This window comes from Rhinatrema bivittatum, chromosome 3 (assembly GCF_901001135.1).
Source record: "Rhinatrema bivittatum chromosome 3, aRhiBiv1.1, whole genome shotgun sequence".
Lineage (NCBI taxonomy): Eukaryota > Metazoa > Chordata > Amphibia > Gymnophiona > Rhinatrematidae > Rhinatrema > Rhinatrema bivittatum.
In genome coordinates, this window is record NC_042617.1 from 49,702,626 (window position 1) to 49,723,674 (window position 21,049).

At 47.9% G+C, this 21,049-nt stretch overlaps 1 protein-coding gene across 4 annotated transcripts in view; it reads right to left on the reverse strand.

Moving 5' to 3' along the window:
- The window catches only part of CENPF (centromere protein F), a 256,055-nt gene that overhangs the window by 110,276 nt on the left and 124,730 nt on the right, over positions 1–21,049 (reverse strand). The gene's annotated exons all lie outside the window — the stretch shown is intronic.

A 21,049-nucleotide genomic window follows, 5' to 3' on the forward strand; every position in this document is an offset into this window, starting at 1 on the left:
GGGTTAGCCTGCCCCCTATAGCTGCTACCCCCGGATGGGTCGGCTGATTGTCATTGTGGGGTATGGCCGGTACCTGAACCCGAGCCGGTTCCCCTCTTGTTGTGCTTAGCCCGAAAGGACTGGTTCCTGGCCTGTGAACAAGGTGCTTGGTAGAGTCCTGTAAGGGTTGAAGCGCTGAGAGGTTCTACCTCTGAATGGTCTAGGAAAGGGGCGCTGGTTTCTCTTTGACCGGACTGAGTCCATTGTGACCTCAGAGTCCACTGCATGACTCATGGCCAAGCGGGCCATTGGGGTAATCTGCACTGAGGACGCCATGTGTCCCAGAAGGATGAGGAAGTTTCGTGCAGTTGAATGGTGTTGAGACTGTAGCTGGTGTGCGAGAGAAATGAGAGTGAGAGCTTGCTGTCGAGGCAAAAAAGCCTTTGCTTGAAAGGTGTCTGAGTCTGCCCCTATGAAGGGCAAAGTTTGAGATGGGACCAAGCAGGATTTTGCGTAGTTGACTAGACATCCTAGCGAAATCAGAGTTTGTAAGGTAAGATGTAGGGACGACAGAGCAGCTTGCTGAGTGGGAGCCCTGATCAGCCAATCGTCGAGATAGGGGTAGACGTGAACACCTTGAGTCCTGAGGAAGGCTGCTACTACTACGAGATACTTGGTGAAAACTTGTGGAGCAGATGCTAGGCCGAATGGGAGCACTCTGTACTGATAGTAGAGATGTGAATCGGAACCAGAATAGGATCAGATTTCAGTTCCGATTCACATCTCTAACTGATAGGGCTTGGGGCCTACCAAAAATCTCAGAAATCTGTGATGAGATGGAGTTATCGCAATGTGTGTGTACGCTTCCTGGAGGTCTAGAGAGCAGAGCCAGTCTCCTCTTTGCAGAAGAGGAAGAAGGGAACCCCAAGGTTACCATCTTGAACTTTTCTCGTTGGAGGTACTTGTTGAGGGCACGCAGGTCCAGAATTGGACAAACGCCGCCTGACGTTTTGAGGATTAGAAAGTACCGGGAATAGAACCAGAGGCCTTGTTGGGAGTAGGGCACTGGTTCGATTGCTCTGGATTGAAGGAGGGAGACTTCCTAATCCAGGAGTATTAAATGGCCTGATGTTCCCCACATCAGCTGAGGTGGGGAGTCTGGTGGGATGGAGAGAAAGTTCAGGTGATAACCTTGAGAGATTATAGCAAGGACCCACTGGTCCGAGGTGATTGTATGCCATATGTTGTTGAAATGGCACAATCAACCTCCTACCGGTTACTGTGGCAGCGGAAGCTGGCTGCTGCTCTCTATGCAGGAGTCAAAAACTGGAAGCAGGGCCCGGCTGAGGAGCTGCTTGCAGCTTTTGTTTACAGGGTTGACGAGACTGGGCCTTTTGGAAAGGCCTCTAGACGGTGATGGATAGGACTTCTTTGGATGGAAGAATGACTTTTGGTGTCCTTCCTAAATGGTTTAGTTGAATATTCAGAAGGCATCAGAGAGAGTTGGCGAAGGGTCTCATGATGCTCCTTGAGTTCCGCCACTGTCCGCTGGATCTGTTCACCAAACAGACAGTCTCCAATGCAAGGCAGATTGGACAATCTTTCTTGTACTTCAGGGCGCAAGTCCAAAGACTTAAGCCAGGCCCATCTTCTTGCAGAATTAGCAGTTGCTGAAACCCTGGAAGCGGTGTCGAAGATGTCATAAGAGGATTTTATTTCATGTTTCCCCACTTCAAAACCTTTATGAACCAGGGTTTGTAGCTGTTCCTGGAATTGCTGAGGCAGGGACTCTGCAAAGTCCTGTATCTGCTTGAATAAGACCCTATTATACTGGGTCATATAAAGCTGGTAAGAGGCGATCCGTGAGATGAGCATGGATCCCTGGAAGACACGTCGGCCAATGGCATCCAGGAATTTCTGCTCCTTGCCTGGAGGGAAGGAAGAGTGTGGCTTTGAGCATTGTGCCCTCTTTTGGGCAGACTCTACTACCACGGATTGGTGATCCAGTTGAGGTTTTTGGAACCCTGGAGCTGACTGGACCAAGTAAGTGGTGTCAGTTTTTCGGTTGACTGGAGCTACCAAACCAGGGTGTTAAATTCTTTTTGAGAAGATCCAAAAGAACCTGATGGATAGGGATGGAGGTGATTTCCTTGGGAACATCCAGGAATTGTAACAGCTCCATCATCTGGTGTCTATCATCTTGCTCAGTCTGTAATTGGAAGGGAACAATCTCAGACATTTCCTTCACAAAATTTATGAAGGACAAGACCTCCGGAGGAGAACGCTTCCTGCTTTCAGTAAGAGAGAGTGATGATAGTAAATCATCGGAGTCTGGGGAGGAATAGTCAGTCCAGGTGTCATAGGGATCAGCACCTGTCCCTCTAGGAACCTGAGAGGGATGGGACAAAGGTATTCCTGAAGGTCCCGGTCTAGGCTATGAAGGCATCGAGGGAATTACTGGAGGCACCGATGAAGGCATCGAGGGGATGAATCGGTGGAGCCGATGGCCGCATCGGCATCGATGGTTGAGACATCGGCAGGACTCCCAATGGGGGAAGACAGAACAGTGTTTCTCCTCCCGATGACAGAGCAAGCGGAGAAGACAACGGAGCCATCAGTGACCCCGGATCCGGTGGAAAAGCGGCTAGAAGCGCTTTTATCTTTGAGAGCAGCAGTGCCAATGCTGCCGGAATGGGATCGGTGGTCGGTTCCACAATCTGCACCGGTTTCGGCGCTGGAGGAACCTGGAATCTGTGCATCGCCTTTTGATGGCCTCCTGAACCATCCGGTCCAGTTCTTCATGGAGACCTGGAGCAATCAGCCCCGGCTCCGGAAGGGAAGGCGGCGGCAGAGGCAAAGTCGGAGGGACCACCATTAAAGGTGCAGTCACGGCTCCCAACACCCATCCGGGTGAGGGTTGCCTCGGTGATCCGGTCTCAGAAAGGGTCGATGCCTTTTCTGGATGGAGTTTCTTCGATGGCGGCTCGGACAATGGCGAGGTCGATGGCTTTCCTTCATCGATGGTCGGAGACTTTCGGTGTCGATGCTGATGTTTCTCTCTACAATCCCCTCGGTCCTGAGGGGGAGTAGAGGTAGTCGATGGCCGGGAGAGGTTGTCGATGCCGGATAGTCACTGGTCGGTGCCCGATGCTGGCACGAAGTAAACTGCGCCGGTTCGGACAACGTCGAAGCAATACACGGCGGAGTTTGAGAACGGAAGAGAAGTTCCATTTTCTCCATTCTGGCTTTGTGACCTTTTGGCATCATTAAGGCACATTTGGTGCAAGTCAGGACATCATGCTCACACCAGAGGCACATTACACAGACTTTATGGGGGTCTGTTATGGACATGGTGCGAGCGCAGTCTGGGCACAGACGGAACCTCGACACTATGGCTTTGAAAAATTGAGCCGTGGTGCGGTCGACGGCCAGTAGGCCGCGAGGGCCAAACTTGATGGGAATCGACCAGAACCAGGTAAAAAAAAAAAAAAAAAAACACTTACCAGAGTTCCGCGGAAGCAAAAATTCGAGAGGGGGACCCCTGTGAGGTATGAAAGTTTGTAGTAATTCCGTGAGGAAAATTCCTGTCAGGAATCTCTGTGGAGCTCCTTAATCCACATGGCTACTGCTGCGTGGAAAAATGAAGACTAAACAAGACTGAAGGGGGACCCCTGCTGGCTGCAGGTTTAGTGCCATGCTGGGCATGCCCAGTGGGTGCCAGTCAAAGTTCTAGAAACTTTGACAAAAGTGTTCCGTGATTGGGCTCCATCCTGTGATGTCACCCATATGAGAGGACTTCCATCCTGCTTGTCCTGTGAGAAAGTGGCAAGTTGGAGAACCTGCTTAATATTATTTTATTGTCCTGGCTTTTGTCTATCATAATAAACTCAGATATTTACCCATAAAAATGAGTCATTTTTCTCTTGTTTTTGTTATTGTCATTATAAACCCTGATAAATTCCTGGGAAAGTTTCAAAAAATAACATACAAAAATGAAGGTCCCTATTTATGTTGTTAAATTGTGTGGGTATCATTAAACCTATTGAAACCCATGTTGGGTGTGGGATTTTCCAACAGAAATGTGTGAGTAAACTGAAATTACATTACATTAACTTAGAATCTTAGTTACTAGCAGGCCGATAAAGAACGGTGCGCTCAGCCGAGCACACCGTTTAGCCCCCGTTTGGCCACGTGTTTTAGACACGCTATTATTACCCCATATACTGTAAGGGGTAATAGCGCGTGGAAAACGTGCTGCCAACTCTCCCCCCCCCCCCCCAAAAAAAAAACAACTAAAACTAATAGCGCTCATTACATGCAATGCATGTTGATGAGCCTATTAGTTATTCCCCCAGAATACTGAAAGTAAAATGTGTGGCCAAGGGCAGGCGTTAACTTGAAAGCACCAGGAAAAGTGTACAGAAAAGCAGAAAAAACTGCTTTTCTGTACATCCTCCGACTTAATATCATAGTGATATTAAGTTGGAGGCACAAAAATAAAAAAAATAAAAAAATCTGCCTGCTGGTCGGTGGGTTAGAAAACGAATGCTCAATTTTGCCAGTGTCCGTTTTCCGAACCTGTGGCTGTCAGCGGGTTCGAAAACCCAATGCCGGTAAAATTAAGTGACAACCGCCGCTTCTGCTAATTAGGAGGCACTAGTGTCCCTAAGCACCTACTTATTAGCGCGCGGCCTTATTTGAATACAAAATTGCACACCCAGGAGAGGTGCCTGGGCGCACGTCGGGAGAGCGGGCGCTCAACTCAGAGCACCGCCTCTCCCACACGTTTTATTGCATCGGCCTGTTAATGAGCTCCGAGATAAGCAGAATATGCCACAAGTAAAAGCAGGAGTAAAATTACTCCTTTCTAAAACAGTCGATTACCTGCAAGTTTTCAACCTATAAACGTGAGAACTAAAATCAAGAAAATCTTAGTCCTATAGACAGCCATTCTGCACACTATTTGTGAGACACAAGAAAACTGTAAACACAAAGAATGGGATAAAGCAAAATTAAACACACTGTGTCACAACCAGAATCCTTCCTTTAATCCCAAATTTGGATTTGCTAAACAGCTACATGCTTCACTGCCTTGGTACCACACAGCTGGTATAATAACCTTCTAACTTGGATATTTATCAGAACGAGAAATCCAATTTAATACTTCAGGGCAACTTTATCTCTGATTTCTTAATTAAATCACATTTCAAGTACTGATAACCACATATCCTTGCTAAACTAATTTGGCGATTACAGAAAACTTCCACGTTATTTCTCAGTCCAAAACACACAAGCATGCTGTGACTTCCAATGAGATGAAGTGCACTGCAGAACATTCAGCTGCCTTGGCTTACTATACACATTTGGGAAAAGGGTTTTATCTTGTATATGTAAAATGAGATCAAATTGCAGTGATATATATTTCCTGGAAATTTAAGTAAAAACACTGCTCTTATTTTGATTTTATAGCATTATTTTAACGTACTGTTCAGAAATAAACTATTTCTGAACAAAGGAAAATTGGTTCTTACCGGCTAATTTTCGTTCCTGTAATACCACAGATCAGTCCAGACCAGTGGGTTATGTACTCCCACCAGCAGATGGAGGCAGAGAACAGAACTTTGAGGCACTGCTATATACCAAGTGTGCCACCTGCAGCTCCTCAGTATTTATCCATACCCAAGCCAAGAAACAGACAAAAAACCATTTAACTCCCCAACAAGGACGAACATGAAAAATACCCTCAAGGGCCAAAACAAAAAAGGCCTCAAACCTGAAAACCCCAGGTCCGAACCACAATTCCTATCACCGAATTGGCATAAATGCATTCTGATAGCTTTCCTATGTACAGCGGCTAAAGTCCAGGTAAATCAGTCTTTCGGCAGTAGCACCCAGGTGGGTCCATGGATTGATCTGTGGTATTACAGGAAAGAAAATTAGCAGGTAAGAACCAATTTTCCTTTCCTGTACATACCCAGATCAGTCCAGACCAGTGGGATGTACCAAAGCCACATTACACTGGGCGGGAACCCGAAAAATCCGCTCGCAGAACACTTTCTCCAAAAAGCGCTTGGTCCGGAGCCCTGACATCCAGATGGTAATGTCTTGTAAAGGTATGCAGGGAGGACCAGACTGTGACCCTACAAATCTCTTCAGATGACAACTGACACTCCACCCAATAAGCCACTTGCGCCCTCGTCGAGTGAGCTTTCAATCCGGCTGGAAGGGATCACCCCTTGCCGATGTAGGCCAAGCAAATTGTTTCCTTCAACCAGTGAGCCAAGGAGGCCTTGGATGCCTTCTCACCCTTCTTTGGGCCCCCAAACAAAACAAAAAGGTGGTCCGGCTTCCAAAAGTAGTTAGTGACCTTCAAATAACGAAGGAGAATCTGGCGAACATCGAGAAGATGATCTCTTCCCAAAGCAGAGTCACGAGACCATTCGGGAAAACCAGGCAACTCCACGGTCTGATTAACATGGAAGACAGACAGACACCATTTTTGGCAAAAAGGAGGGCACCATACACAGGGACACTATCCGCCAAAATGCGCAGGAAGGGATCCCTACAGGACAGGGTCTGCAATTCTGAAATACACCTAGCAGAGCAAATGGCCTCCAAAAACAGTCTTCAAAGTGAGGTCCAGAGAGGCGTGCCCCAGAGGCTCAAAGTGCGCCTGTAGGACTAGGTTGAGATTCCACTCTGGGCACGTCTTACTAATCGGAGGATGAAGGTGCTTTACCCCTTTCAGAAAACGGGTTACTTCCGGGTGGCTGGCCAGGGATCTGCCACCTGTCCGACCTTGGAGACATCCTAGGGTCGAAACATAATTCCCTGCGGGTTCAGAAGCCAAGCCTTTTGACAACCCCTGCTGCAGAAAAGCCAAAACATGAGGAATGGACACAGTCACTAAACCTTGATGATCATACCAGGCTTCAAACACTTCTACACCCGAATATAAGCCAAAGAAGTCGAGGGCCACCTGGCCTGCAGTAGGGTGGAAGTCACCTGTTCCGAAATACCCCTTCATTCATAACCTCCGCTTCTCAAAAGCCAGGCCGCGAGAGACAAGCGATCCTTCCTATCCAAAAAGATGGGACCTTGACGTAAGAGGTCCGGCAGATGAGCCAAGCGCAACAGACCTTCGGTTGCCAATTGGACCAAATCCACAAACCATAGCCACCGTGGCCACCAGAATTACCAGACCGGGATGATCTTCTATGCACCACAGGACTCGACCGATCAGTGGCCAAGGCAAGAAGACATACAGGAGGAGTCCGGTAGGCCACTTGCAAACTAGGGCATCTATTCCCACCGCCCTGACTTCCTTCTTTCGGCTGAAGAACCAATCCATCTTCGAGTTGATGCGGGTTACCATGAGGTCCAGTTGGGGGAGGCTCCCCATCTGGCACAAATGTGATTCCAAGCCTCCCGGGACAACTCCCATTCCCTGGGATCCAGCTGCTGATGGCTGAGGAAGTCCGCCTGCCATGTGAGAGGCTGCGATTCCTTCCAGATGAAGGTTGGCCCAAGCAAACAGGAGATGAACCTCCTGCGCCACGGCTGGACTCCTGGTTCCTCCCTGGCGATTGAGATAAGCCACTGTGGTGGCGTTGTCCGAGAAGACGCAAACCATTCTCCCCTGAACCAGGGACTGAAATGCTACCAATACCTTGCAGACTGCTCTCGTCTCTAGGCAATTGATGGACCATGACCGTCGGGCAGGGACCAGAGACCCTGGGCTGCATGACCTAGGCACACCACTCCCCAGCCCTAGAGGCTGGCATCCGTCGACATGATCACCCAATCCGGGATGTCGAGGGGCATCTCCCTTTTGCAAGTTGGCTTCCAACAACCACCACTCCAGGCTGGACCAGGCCCTGCTGTGACAACAGCAACTAACTGGTACTGCTCCAACACCGGGCTCCACCAGGACAGGAGTTCCCTCTGCAATGGTCTCAAGTGAGTGAAGACCCAAGGGAACCTCTGGTGATCACTGCGAATTGGGATGTGCAGATATGCCTCGGTGAGATCTAGGGAGACGAGGAATTCCCCCTTCCAGACCGCCACAATAACAGTTTGGAAAGTCTCCATCCGAAAGCAAGGGACCTTCAGTCTGCGCTTCAGGTCCAGAATGGAGCTGAAAGTCCCCTTTTTCTTGGGAACCATGAAATAAATGGAATACTGCCCCCTTTCCTGCTCTTCCAGCAGTACGGTGATGATAGCCTGCAGGTCCAACAATCTTTGCAGGGTGCCTTCCACCATGGCCTGCTTCTTGCGGGAAACTAAGCGCGATTCATGAAAACCTCCCTGAGAGGCCGAGAAAATTCTAAGGCGTAACCGTCCTTTACCACTTGCAGCACCCAGCGATCTGAAGTGATCTTGCCCACTCATAAAAATGGGACAACCTGCTCCTGATTGTCCCGCACGAGGGATGGGCGGGCCTGACTTCATTGGCCAGATTTACCAGCTCCAGCTCCCTGCCTGAAGCCTCCTCTTGCAGGCCAGCTGGCGCCGCAATAGTACTATGGACGAGAAGTGGATTGCCTGGCACTAAAAGGAGCAGTCCTCCCCGATCTGTATTTTCAGGGGTCCCAAACCGGGTCCGAGGAATTAAGGACTTCTCCAAGGGCTTCCTATCTTCCAGCAATAGACGGACCCATCAGGTTCGCTCATCTGCAAAATCTGCTCAGGCAAGGACCTATATTTGGAGACCAGCCACTTCTCTGGCTTATGTCAGGGTGTGGAAGGTATTTGAGTCCTGGAGTGTGGAATAGGAACTAGATCCTTTGTGGGGTGGATATTCCACATGTCTTGACCTTTATGCAGCAGGGTTTGACGAAGAGTGTTGCCTGCTGAGGGGTGTGGCGGCTTAGGATGCCTTCAAGAGAATTTGCAGGCAAAGCCATTTTGCTTCTTATCCAGATATTGCGCATTTTCTCATATAGTGGCATACTGGGCATGCTCAGTGTGCCGAGGTATATTGACCCTCTTGCAATCCAACATGTGTAGAGCCCTTTGCCCTGGTGCAAATGGGGGCCTCGGAAAAAAGATGGACAGAACAATGGACTGATTGAGGTGAGAATCAGTCACCTTAGGCAGGAACTTGGGATGCATACATAGGACCACCCTATTATGAAAGAATTTTGTATAGGGCAGAAATGTAACCAAGGCCTGAAGCTCGCTAACCCTACGAGCCAAAGTGATTGCCACCAGGAAGAGAACCTTCCAGGTGAGGAACTTCAAATCGCAGGAGAGCATAGGCTTGAAAGGATCTCGCATGAGCTGCGTCAACCCCACATTGTCTCAGGACATAACAGGAGACCGAAGGGGGCGCTTCAATTGAAGCAGACCCCGCATAAACTGACCCAGGGTTGCACAGAGATGGGTGCACCAGCAACACCCTGATGGTAGGTGCCAATGACACTCAGGTGGACCCTGACCGAGGTAGTTTTCAGCCCAGCTTCAAAGAGATGCTACAGATAGTCCAGTAACTTCAGAGTGGGACAGGTGAAGGGATAAAAGCCAAGCCCTCGCACCAGATGGAGAACCTCTTCCATTTCAGTCGATAAGACTTCCTGGTGGAAGGCTTCCTGGAAGCTACCTACCAGCACCTGGGACACGCGTCAGAGGTCCAGGGGCTGCAAGACTAGGTACTCAACATCCAGGCCATCAAGACTAATGCCAGGAGGTTTGGATGGCGCAGTCTGCCCTAATCCTGCGTTTTCAGATTGGGCAAGGTCCCCAAACAGACTCTGACAGACAGGTCCTGAAGGAGCAGGAACTAGATCTGTCTGGGCCAGTACGGGGCCACAAGAATCATGGTCCCCCAGTCTTGCTGGAGCTTCAAGAGAGTCATGACCTGCAGAAGAGGAGGATACGTGTACAGGAGACCTGTGCCCCAATGCTAGGCAAAGGCAGAGGCTAGAAGTCCATCTGTCCTGAACAGGGAGCAAAATTTGCTCACTTTGCAGTTGCAGGGTGAGGCAAAGAGATCCCCATCCAACGTTCCTCACTGGCTGAAAATCTGGTGCAGTTACTGCTGGATCCAGTAACCACTCATGTGGCTGAAACATACGACTCAGGCCGCACTCCGTTCATTGCTCCGGCCAGGTACATTGCTCTCAGAAGCATGCCCTGCGATAGAGCAGAACACCTTTAACAGGTGTTCTCCCAGGACAAGCAGGATAGTAGTCCTCACATGTGGGTGACATCATCAGGATGGAGCCCAATCACGGAACACTTTTGGCAAAGTTTCTAGAACTTTGACTGGCACACTGAGAATGCCCAGATGCCCCTAACCCTGCATCCAGCAGGGGTCCCCCTTCAGCCTTTTTTTTTTCCATGCAGCAGTAGCCTCGCGGATCTTTGGAGCTCTGTGAGAATTTCTCACAACTTTTCCTCTGGAAACTAACTTTAAAAATTTTAAACTTGAGAACAAAATGGCACCGTGAAGGAAAGACGCGGTGACACGGAGCTCCTGACCTTTTTGCTTCACTATTTCCTTGGAGTAAGAATGCCGCACACAAAGAGAAAAGGGAAGGAGAGGGAAGATACCTCGACACCCCTGAAGCCTCCCTTGCAGCAAAGATTTAGGAGTTTTACACCGCAGCGGGTAATGCCCCGGGAGAGCCAGCAGCAACACATGAGGCCTTACCATTGTTCGGCGAAACATCTTTGAGCCCCGGGGCCCCGGCAATTCCCTCCCGCCCATGCCAGCGAGTTCGGACCAGCCATAGCCGTTGGACGGAAGGTGTCAGATGGAGGTTTGGCAGTCGAGGGTGGTCCGTCCTTGAGTCTGATGGGGCAGCCTCAGAAGTTTCAACCGCCCTGAGTGAATTAAACATCGTAGTACTGAGCGACATTGATGTAGGTTTACACCCGAGTCTACAGGGAGGGACTCAGACTATTCCTCTCCAGAAACCTGAAGAACTACAATGGATGCAAGGATCGGTAAATATTACTTCTAAAAAATTACTTGTTAAACCTTCTGTGGTGACGATGGAGGCTCTGCGGAATGCTGTTTCTTTGCTTGAGAATGCAATTATTTCTTTAACGGAGGTAATTAAAGACTCACAAACACAACTTAATACAGGGAACCCTGTTGTGCTTTCACATACTACTAAAATTCAAGAAATGGACACACAGATTACTCAGATACAATCAATACAAACAAGTTTAATACAAGGGGATTTAAAAATGGAAGAGAGATTGGAAAATCTTGAAAATAATCCAGATATAATAATTTAAGGATTTTAAATTTCCCCAAGTGCAGCTTAATCTCTCCAAAGAGCAATTCAAAAAATATTTGCTAGATATACTGTCCTGGCCAAGTGGAGAATTGGCCAACTATATTAAGAACATTTTACTTAATGTCAGATAACCAGAGAGCTGAAAATCTGAATACCAATAATGGAACTGAACCTCAAGCAAGGCAAGGTGAAAATGTTTCCGCTTGGTTGGATTTAACTGGATTTCTGGAGACAACGCAGGAAGAGCAAATTGAAAGAAGAGGAACATTAATTGTGAAGTTTATGATACCAGCAGAAAGGGACACTGTATTAAGATCTTTCTTACGGAATCGTAATAAAATTTACTTAGGGGAAAAAATCTGAATCTACCCAGATATAGCTAGAACAGCGTAAAAATTCTTATCGTTATGTCCCAGAGCACGTCAATTGGGCGCCGAAATAACTAAGATTTCCTAGTAAATATTTAATGAAAATTAATGGTATAAGATAAGTTTTCTTGGAACCGATTCAACTAGAATCTTTGTTGAATTCACATGAAGGTACACGAGAGGAAACAGCTGTGGGTGCCAGCATTTAAATTAACTTGCTAATTTCCTTCCTACTACGTGTTAGGAAGTTTAAATTGTTGTATTCTGCTCTTATATGATTTTGTTCTCCCCCATTTATACATGGTAAATCAGGTTAAAGATGGGGATAAATAGAAGAACTTAGGTTTATTTCTACATAATATATATACTTCAAATTACAATATATTTGATGTATTGCCTTATTTGTTGTATTGCCTTATACCTATTTTATTTTTGTTGTCAATCAGAATACCCTACCTTCCTGAAATTTCTGGATATGCATTTGCTATCTTGTATTTATGTTTAAAAAACTCAAACATTAAATTTAAAAAAAAAAGTTTTAAACTTACACCCCATCCCGGGGTCCCCCATCGACCACGGTAAGGTTACCTCGTCCCTCGCGATGTTTTTTTCCATCAGTGCCCAACAGCCACCGACCTGCACCATCTCTTGATACAGGAGGAATGACCCCGTGCCTCCCTGCTTGTTGATGTACCAAATTGCCACTTGATTGTCTGTCCAGATCAGGACTGGCTTGTGGGACAAGCGGTCTTGAAATGCCCAAAGGGCAGAACGAATCGCCCGAAGCTTCAGGAAGTTGATCAGATATAGAGATTCCTGGGCCATCCACCGACCCTGTGTGGGGAGGTCATCCACATGTGCCCCCCAACCACGGGGGGAGGCATCGGTGGTAAGCACCACCTGAGGTAGGGCAAGCTGAAAAGAGATTCCCTGCTCCAGGTTGGAGATATTCTCCCACCAGGACAGGGAGACCTGCAGAGGTGGCATGATGTAAACATGTGCCTTGAGGTCCTTGGACGCCTGTTGCCATTGCAACCGCAATATCCACTGCACCCTGTGCATGCAGAGGCAGACCAGTTGAGTGACATGGACAGACTCAGCCATTTGGTCCAAGAGAGGAAGCAGCAGACGAGCAGGAACCTGATGACGACTGCAGACCAAGCTCGCCAGAGACGACAGGACAAGCGCCCGATCGTGCAGCAGAAACGCCTTGACCTGGACATGTCCAGTCTGGCACCTATGAAGCCCAGTTGGGGCGACAGGCAGAAGCAGGACTTGGGGTAATTGATGACAGACTCTAGAGATTGTAGCACTTTGTTGGGCCAACAAAGAGTTAAGGGCCCCCTGTTGGGAGTCGCTTTTGATCAGTCAGTCAACCAAGTAGGGGGAACATATATCCCCCCTGACACCTGAGGTGTGCCCCCACCACTGCTAGGCACTTGGTGAAGACTCTAGGGGCTGGGGCCAGGTCAAACAGTAGCACTTGATACTGGAAGTGAGTTTCTTCCACCACAAAGTGAATATACTTCCCTGTGACCCGGGAAGATTGTGATGTGGGCATAGGCATCCTTCAGGTCGAGGGAGCAGAGCCAGTCTCCTCTTCTGAGGAGTGGGATCAGGGACCATTTTGAACTTTTTCCTCTGAAGGAATTTGTTCAAGGCTCTGAGATTGAGAATAGGGCATAGGCCCCCAGTTCTCTTTGATATCAAAAAATAACTTGAATAGAACCCTCAGCCCTGCTGGTGGAAGAGAACAGGTTCTACCACTCTTGCCATTAGAAGGGCAGAGAGCTCTGTCATGTATTTTCTGCGGAGCGAACAAACCCCACGACAGACATGGGGGAAGTCCACAGGGACGTCCCTCAAATTTAGCCGATACCCTTGGCAGTTGATCGTGAGAAAACACTAGTCTGATGTCACGAGGGACCAGCCATGGGCAAAGCTAGCAGCCTGCCCCCCATCCAGAGGGCAAGATGCCGGGGATACGGTGAACTGACACTCTCTCGCTCCCAGTCAAAAACCCATGGAGGAGCTCTGCTGGGGAGCTGACTGAGGTTTGGCATTTGCCTTCCTGTTAATAGGCATTTGCCTTCCTGTTAATAGGAAGAACTGACACCGGATGTTCCCAAATCCTAAGGGGAAGTTCCTTAAAGATATTATGGAGTGGGACAGCCACTCTCTCTTTTGGGGCAGCAATGAACTGGAGGATTTCTAGCATCTTAGGTCGTGCGTCCTCCTCTGTGAGGAGCTGAAACGGGATGGCTTCCGCCATGGCTTGGACAAAGCCTGCAAAGGAAAGATCCTCTGGGGGGAGACCTGCGCCTTTCATCTGGCGGAGAAGGCCCCGAAAGGAGATTACCGGAGTCCTCAGAAGACAACTCCGAGGTATCATCTCCCCAGGGGTCATACAGGGCCTCTTCTTCACTAAGGTGCCTTGAGGGCTTCCGTAGAGGGGCCCTGTCCAAGCTCCTCTGTCTGGACACCAAGGGCACTGGAGGCACCAAGGGCACTGGAGGCACCGATGGCCTCGAGGACGGCAAAGGCACCAATGGCACAGAGGTACCTGATGGCCCAGGAACGGGATTGGGAACTCTGGTCTCGGAACAAGTGGACCCGAAGTTGCTGGTGGTCGCAGCAAATCTTCCTCTTCAAAGGACCCAATAATGGGAATCACTCCAGAGGAGGGCATAGATGGCTGCTGGCGAACAGATGGTCCCCGGGCACCAGTTGCGTCAGAAGGGTGCAGAGAAGAACTTCCAGACACTATCAGGGGCACCAAAAGAGATGGCGCAAGTTTCAGCATCAGTATGGGGACCGGTGCAGAGGGTAGTTCGGTACCCCGCAGGGCTTGGACCACCATCTGAACCCTGCGTTTCAACTTCTCCTGGAAGCCCTGCAAAGTTAGGACTGATAGAGAAGGAGGAAAAGGAATCACCAGAGCCTCCTCTGATCCCAGAGGAGGCTCTGTGCCCGGCACCGATATCGGTGGGGAATGCCTAGGACTCCCAGGTCCAATAGAGGACGATGCCTCCTCCCCATGCCGCATCGGTACTGGGGCCGTGTGTCGATGGAGATCAGTGAGTTTCCGGTGGTGCTTAGTGCGGTCTTTCCCTGGTGCCAAGAACCCAACATCTTGGAATGTGATGACATCTGAGAAGGCCTATCTCCAGCTCCTCTACTGCGAAAGGGGCCTGCTGGAGGAGTGGAAAGGGATGATGTATCCAACAGTTAGGAGTCGATGCTCCCGATGCCAGAGTGGATGGATCAGACTTTTTGGATCCAAAAAGCTGTTCAATCTTACTCAGCCGGGCACGACGGCCCTTGGGAGGGGGGGGCGGTCATCTGATCACATAGATGGCACCCGTGGACATCATGAGATGCCCCCAGGCAGAGGAAATAAGCCTCATGCACATCAGTAATTGACATGGCCACGGACACTGGGGGGGGGGGGGGGGGGGGGGGGGGGTTACAGTCAAAAACCAGATGCCATAAAAAAAAAAAAAGATACAGCTGGCAAGTGGTCAATGGCTGGCAGCCACAGAGGAGCAACATGCCAGGAATCGACCGCAACGAAGGGGAAAAAAAGTATCTACCACGCCATTGGACGGCACCGACTGGAGAAGAGAGACCTGGCTCAGGAAAAAAGATCAGAAATACTTCTTATCTTTAAAAACGGAAGAGCAAAGCAGCAAACCCGCGAGGCTACTACTTCGCAGAAAAAGATTAAAAAAAATAGATTGAAGAGGGACCCTGCATGAACACACAGATAGTGGCATGCTCAGTATGCCAGTCAAAGTTCTAGAAACTTTGACAAAACTTTTTCATGCCGGGCTCCATCTGATGATGTCAACCAGCTGTGAGGATTACCATCCTGTTTGTTCTAGGAGGTGTTTCTAAATCAGACCTTGTAACAATAATTTCTTTGGTGAGAGTGCTCTAGAAAATGATGTTGGAAAGGGGATCATATCCTCTTCTGCTCCATTGAAGAGCTTGCTCTTACCTTCATATAGTTGCATAGGAAGATTTGCAATATGATGCATCAATTCTTCCAATGGTTTAATGATTAAAGGAATCTATGTTCTGAGGCTTGATGTGCCAACGTCGCCACTGCACTTCAACCTCTGTGCTCCTTCAATGCCCAACGCTCTGGTGGTTCCACGGCGTGGCGGCCTCCTTTTCGTCGACGTATGACAGCTATGTTAACTCTGATAATTTGACCTGTACTATTGAGGGAGGAGATATTTCAGAGGAACTGGTACTCAGTTACATTCCCAGTGAGGCAGACAAGGCTGAGTTTTGGGAAAAGGACTTACTACAGCTTCTATAAGACTTATGAAGTTTCTCCATTCCAGGCCCTGGACTGTTGCATTCGCGGAGTCAACCATTCACAATTGTAACATGGTCTGGTCTCAGGCAGCAGAAGCAAAGTTTGTGTCCATCCGTAATGGACATTTTCCTGCCACGAACAGTAGTTACATCCACTTACTGTGGTTTTCTTCTTGGAAGGCATTCCAATTTATTTTTTTTTTTTAAAGGAAGCACTGAAAAGTGCTGTTTAGGGGGGGGGGAGGGGCTGTGGAAACAGCAAGGCAACTTTTAAAGTAAAGTTTTGAAATGTTTTAAAGAAAAAAAAATGAGAGAAGAGGAACACATCATGCTAGTGTTCAAACAAACAAAAAAAAAAAAGACTGAGGGAGGCTCATGAGGCAACACCTGAGCAGAAATGTCCATACATACTTAGAGCAAAAGCTCTACTAGCTATGAAGAGTTCCATTCTGTGCCACTGGATGACATCACCCATGTTATGGCTGATTCAGCCCTGCTTATCAACGGAAAATCCTCTGTCTTGAGAATGTCCAGGCTCCTGGCAGGAACACATCCAGGAGACTGGATGCGTGTCTTAATTCTACAAGATTATCCAAACCCCCACGCTCCTGCTTTCCTTTTTCAGCTGAAGAAATTATTTTTTATTTATATTCCACTTTTCGGCACTATAGATATTTTCCTATCCTCAGAGAGCTTACAATCTAATTTGTATACAAAACAATGGAGGGTAGGATTTGAACACTAGTTTCCCTGGTTCATAGCCCAGCTGTTCTAACCACTAGGCCACTTACTTGTTTTGGACTTTCACCAGGCTGATCCAAAATTTACTCGATTGGTGCACCACCTGACCACTAACAGGGCAAGGACCACTTCTGCCAGTCTTTACACATCAGGGTCTCAAATGTCAGCTCAAAACTTTTGTCTGGACAATGATGGTATTGTCCATGTGAGTTGCTGCTAGGTACTACAGGGAATTCTCTTACCAGGGTATCTGAGGGCTACTAAATTCTCAGCTTTTTTACCTCAGCTAATGGCACATAGACTGCTGCCACACAGATTGCCTTCTTCTACACTAGAGGCCAGGATTTCTGGCATGCTAGGCGATTGGCTCTGGCTCTCACCCTAGCCATTCTGAGGAGAGACGCCCAGGGAGATCGAAAAGCGCGCCTGAAGCTGAGAGGCTTGGAGGGACGCTGGGCGGAGGAACGCCAAACACACTCCCGCTTACCTGACGTCATCAGCCGCTGCCCTACTTAAACCTGAGGACAGCGGTGGTAAAGCGGGAGCCATTCTGAGGAGAGACGCGCAGGGAGATCAAAAAGCGCGCCTGAAGCTGAGAGGCTTGGAGGGACGCTGGGCGGAGGGACGCCGAACACACTCCCGCTTACCTGACGTCATCAGCCGCTGCCCTACTTAAACCTGAGGACAGCGGTGGTAAGCGGGAGCCATTCTGAGGAGAGACGCGCAGGGAGATCGAAAAGCGCGCCTGAAGCTGAGAGGCTTGGAGGGACGCTGGGCGGAGGAACGCCGAACACACTCCCGCTTACCTGACGTCATCAGCCGCTGCCCTACTTAAACCTGAGGACAGCGGCGCGCAGCCGCCGGCGCGCCGAAGCCGCGCGCCAAAGGGGTGCGCCCCTGGGAGCGTTTTCTTTCGTCTCAGGGGGAGAGTTTCTTCGTGTGGAAGTTGGATGGGAAAGAAACGGAAGGTGAAGATGGCGGTCTCCACACCAGCGCGAGGAGAGATTACCGGCCCAATGGACCAACACCTCATAAGGAGGGTAAGTCAGTCCATTAGGGAGGTCATCCCGGACATCTTTCTCTTCAGGGGCATCCGTTAGTCCCGCCACTGACCAGTCCCCTAATGTTTCCTCTGGCAAAGAGGGGGACAGTAGGAGACCTGATACCCCCAAACTGGCATTAACATCTCCAGAAGCCAGAGGACAGTCACCAGGTATGCAAGAAGGGGCTACTGTTATTAATGGGAAGGAAATGTTATCGTCAGATAATCTGTCTGAATTAGAGGGCGAAACAGAACCCCCCGACAACATTACCTTGGTCGACGTATGGAGGGTGGTCACCAAAATGGAAAGGATGCTTTCTCTTTCCATGGCTCAATCCACTAATTTGGCATTGGAAACCAGGAAAAGCTTGGAGGACCATAATAAAAGGATTTTGCATTTGGAGACTTCTAGAGAGTCAAGTAATACCCAGATTGTTACACTTCAAGCTACAAGTACTGCATTTATGAAGGACTCTGATGACTTTTAAAAAATTGGAGGGTCTTGAAAATGTAATAAGGAAGAACAATCTAAGGTTCTTGAATTTTCCTTGCACAAGACTATTGTCAGCTCAAGAATTATTTAACAAATATGTAATAGAAATATTAGGGATAACTAAGCAGTTGCTTATATCAAAAATGTATTATTTACCTATTAAAAAGAGGGATGTAGCAAGTTCTGAAGGTGGGATGGACTTATTGGTATCAGCTAGTCCTAACTTAACTGACTTTTTGGAATCATCCAACGATGATATTCAAACAAGGGCTACACTGTTAGTAACATTTAGTCTGGAGAACGATAAAAATCTGGTTCTCCAGAATTACTTTAAAAATAAGAAAATTATATATTGTGGTCAGAAAATACAGGTCTTTCCAGACGTTTCCAAGGAAACAGTTTTTGAATCTGAGACAGAGGGTGATGTCCTTAGGGGCAACCTTTTATCTCAAATTCCCGTGCAAATGCTTAATTACTTATCAAATGAATAAGTTTGTGTTTCTGGATCCACCTCATTTGGAATCATTTCTCTCAGATAAAGGTGGATGAGCATGGTAGTTCACCCTCCTGAATATGGGGAATATACTGGTTATTAAAAAGAGGCTTACTCCTAATTGTTCATATTATTATGAAAATTTTCCTTTAAAATTTATTATTGAGGTTCCCCTTTAAGAGGGCTGTTTATTGTTATTCACAATATCTTGGAGGTAATTATAATTATAATTATGAATGTATATATTATTTGTTGTGAATCAATATATCTTATTTCTTTTCTGTAAAAATGATGAAGAAATTTCAATAAAATATAAATTAAAAAAAAAAAAAAAAATAAGAGAACCACAGTCCTTTCTGGGAGACCTGAAATAAATAGTACTATGCTCCTGACTTCTTTTCAAAGGAGAAACAGGACCCAAAAACCTTTCGCTGGCAGAGCCAGCCTAATACCATCACTCCAAAGCCTACACAGAGGGCAACAGAGGAGTTCTCTGTATGGTGTCTGACCACCCAGAGCAGAAAAGTCCAATGATCGCTATGAAAGAGCATACCAAGTATACAGCAGCCAAAACCACTATCTTAGAATACCTCCCCCCAAGGAAGGAAGAGAGATATCTAAACAGATTGCATGTAGCCTCTAACACAGCCCCAACCTGGACAAGTACTGAGGGGCTGGAGGGAAGGAGGGGCTTCCAGTAAGCACCCTTAGCTAGCTTCTGAATTCCAGGATTACTACAAAAGGACAAGTTAATCTATTTGAATGAATAAAACTGTAGAAAAAGTTCAAAACTGCAATGGCCATCATTATATGAGAGAGCTCCTGAAAAGCACAGCTGTAAACACTGTAGCCTCATCTTGAACTAGCCTGGGCCAGGCCACATAGGGAATCAACCAAAGGAGCAGCTAGCATCAATTACCTCCACAATGCAAGACTCACAGCCAATCAATCAATCCAGGAGTTTCAGATTCAAAACCTCCCACCTTAGCACACTTATGTATGGGGGAAGGTCACCATGGCTGCCTCCAAGGGATGCTGAACCCAACACAGGACTCAAGTCACAAAGCCATTATACATAGCTGCCTGGATAGAGAGACTATAAAAAAAGAAAGATTGTTTAAGTAGAAACTCATGAAAGAAATACTGAGGGACCCTGAATGTTGTCCTTCCATCCACAGAATGGTCCTATAAGACCAAGATAAACTCCCTAAGCAATCCAACACATATCCTTCTCTTCCCTGGGAAGGGAATATAGATCCTTCATTGTCTTGGCCACCTTAAAGCTGGAACCAGGTCTCTCATACTGAGGTGATCACATCTCCAGTCACAAGTAACAGGAAAAATCTTATAGCGGTCCTAAAAGCACTCAGGAAAAAAAGGGATCCCCTTATATATTACTGCCTCACGTTGCTCATCCAAGAGCTGCAGGAGCAATGTCTCAGAATTAAAGGTCACCAGCTTCTCCCTCCTGAACAGACCCCCCCCCCCCCCCCCACCGCACCCCAGAGACATTATCCCTTACTGAGGATACAATCTTCTTTTCCTCTTGTCCAGCCAATACCCTAGGACTGTCCCAGCCAGCGGAGTGCTCTAGCACCTAAAATATTGCCAAAGATGACCTAAAGTTCTTCCATGCAGAGACATAGGCAAGTGCTAAGAAGGGTTCAAGGAGAAATCCAGAAGGAGCTACCCAAGGACCACCATGGGATTTTTGTATAATAACAGGCTACAGCAATCTACAGCCTCCTAAGCCTACTTTAGTCTTAAAAAGATCCTCTGGGAAGTTTTGTTTGCATAGATGGGAATAGGGTCATTTCTACATGCTCAGTTATTAGAGGAGACAGAGGAGGAACGCCAACATATCCAAGATTGCCTGCTGAAATAACAAAGAACTGAAGATGTGCAGGCTCTGCTGTGCCTGAGCAAAAATATGTAGCTCCCACACAACTTCCCTGTTCAGCTATGAGAGGGAAGAGGGAGGTAAAGAGCCTGGTATGCTTCATTTATTTTTGGCATGAAACAGTGATAAAATGTCTACTGATCCAGCCAATACAGGCAAGCCAACCAGGCCCTGTTCCATGTGCTTCCACCATAGGGGCAATGGCTAGATTTGGGGAACCCACCCAGTTTCGCTCTTGGCAGGGTGTTGACCCTCCACAGATTGCACCTACCTGCCTGGTGTTTGTCTACACACAAACCAGGGAGAATGCACCAGCTGACACATTGAGCTACTGTGATGCAATGCCTCCCGCTTTTTACAGAAGAGGGAGGAAGACGTGAAGCATGATCATCTCAGACCTCTTGAACAAATCCAAATCTGGCACACATCCATTGGAGACCAGAAAATGGAGACAGGGA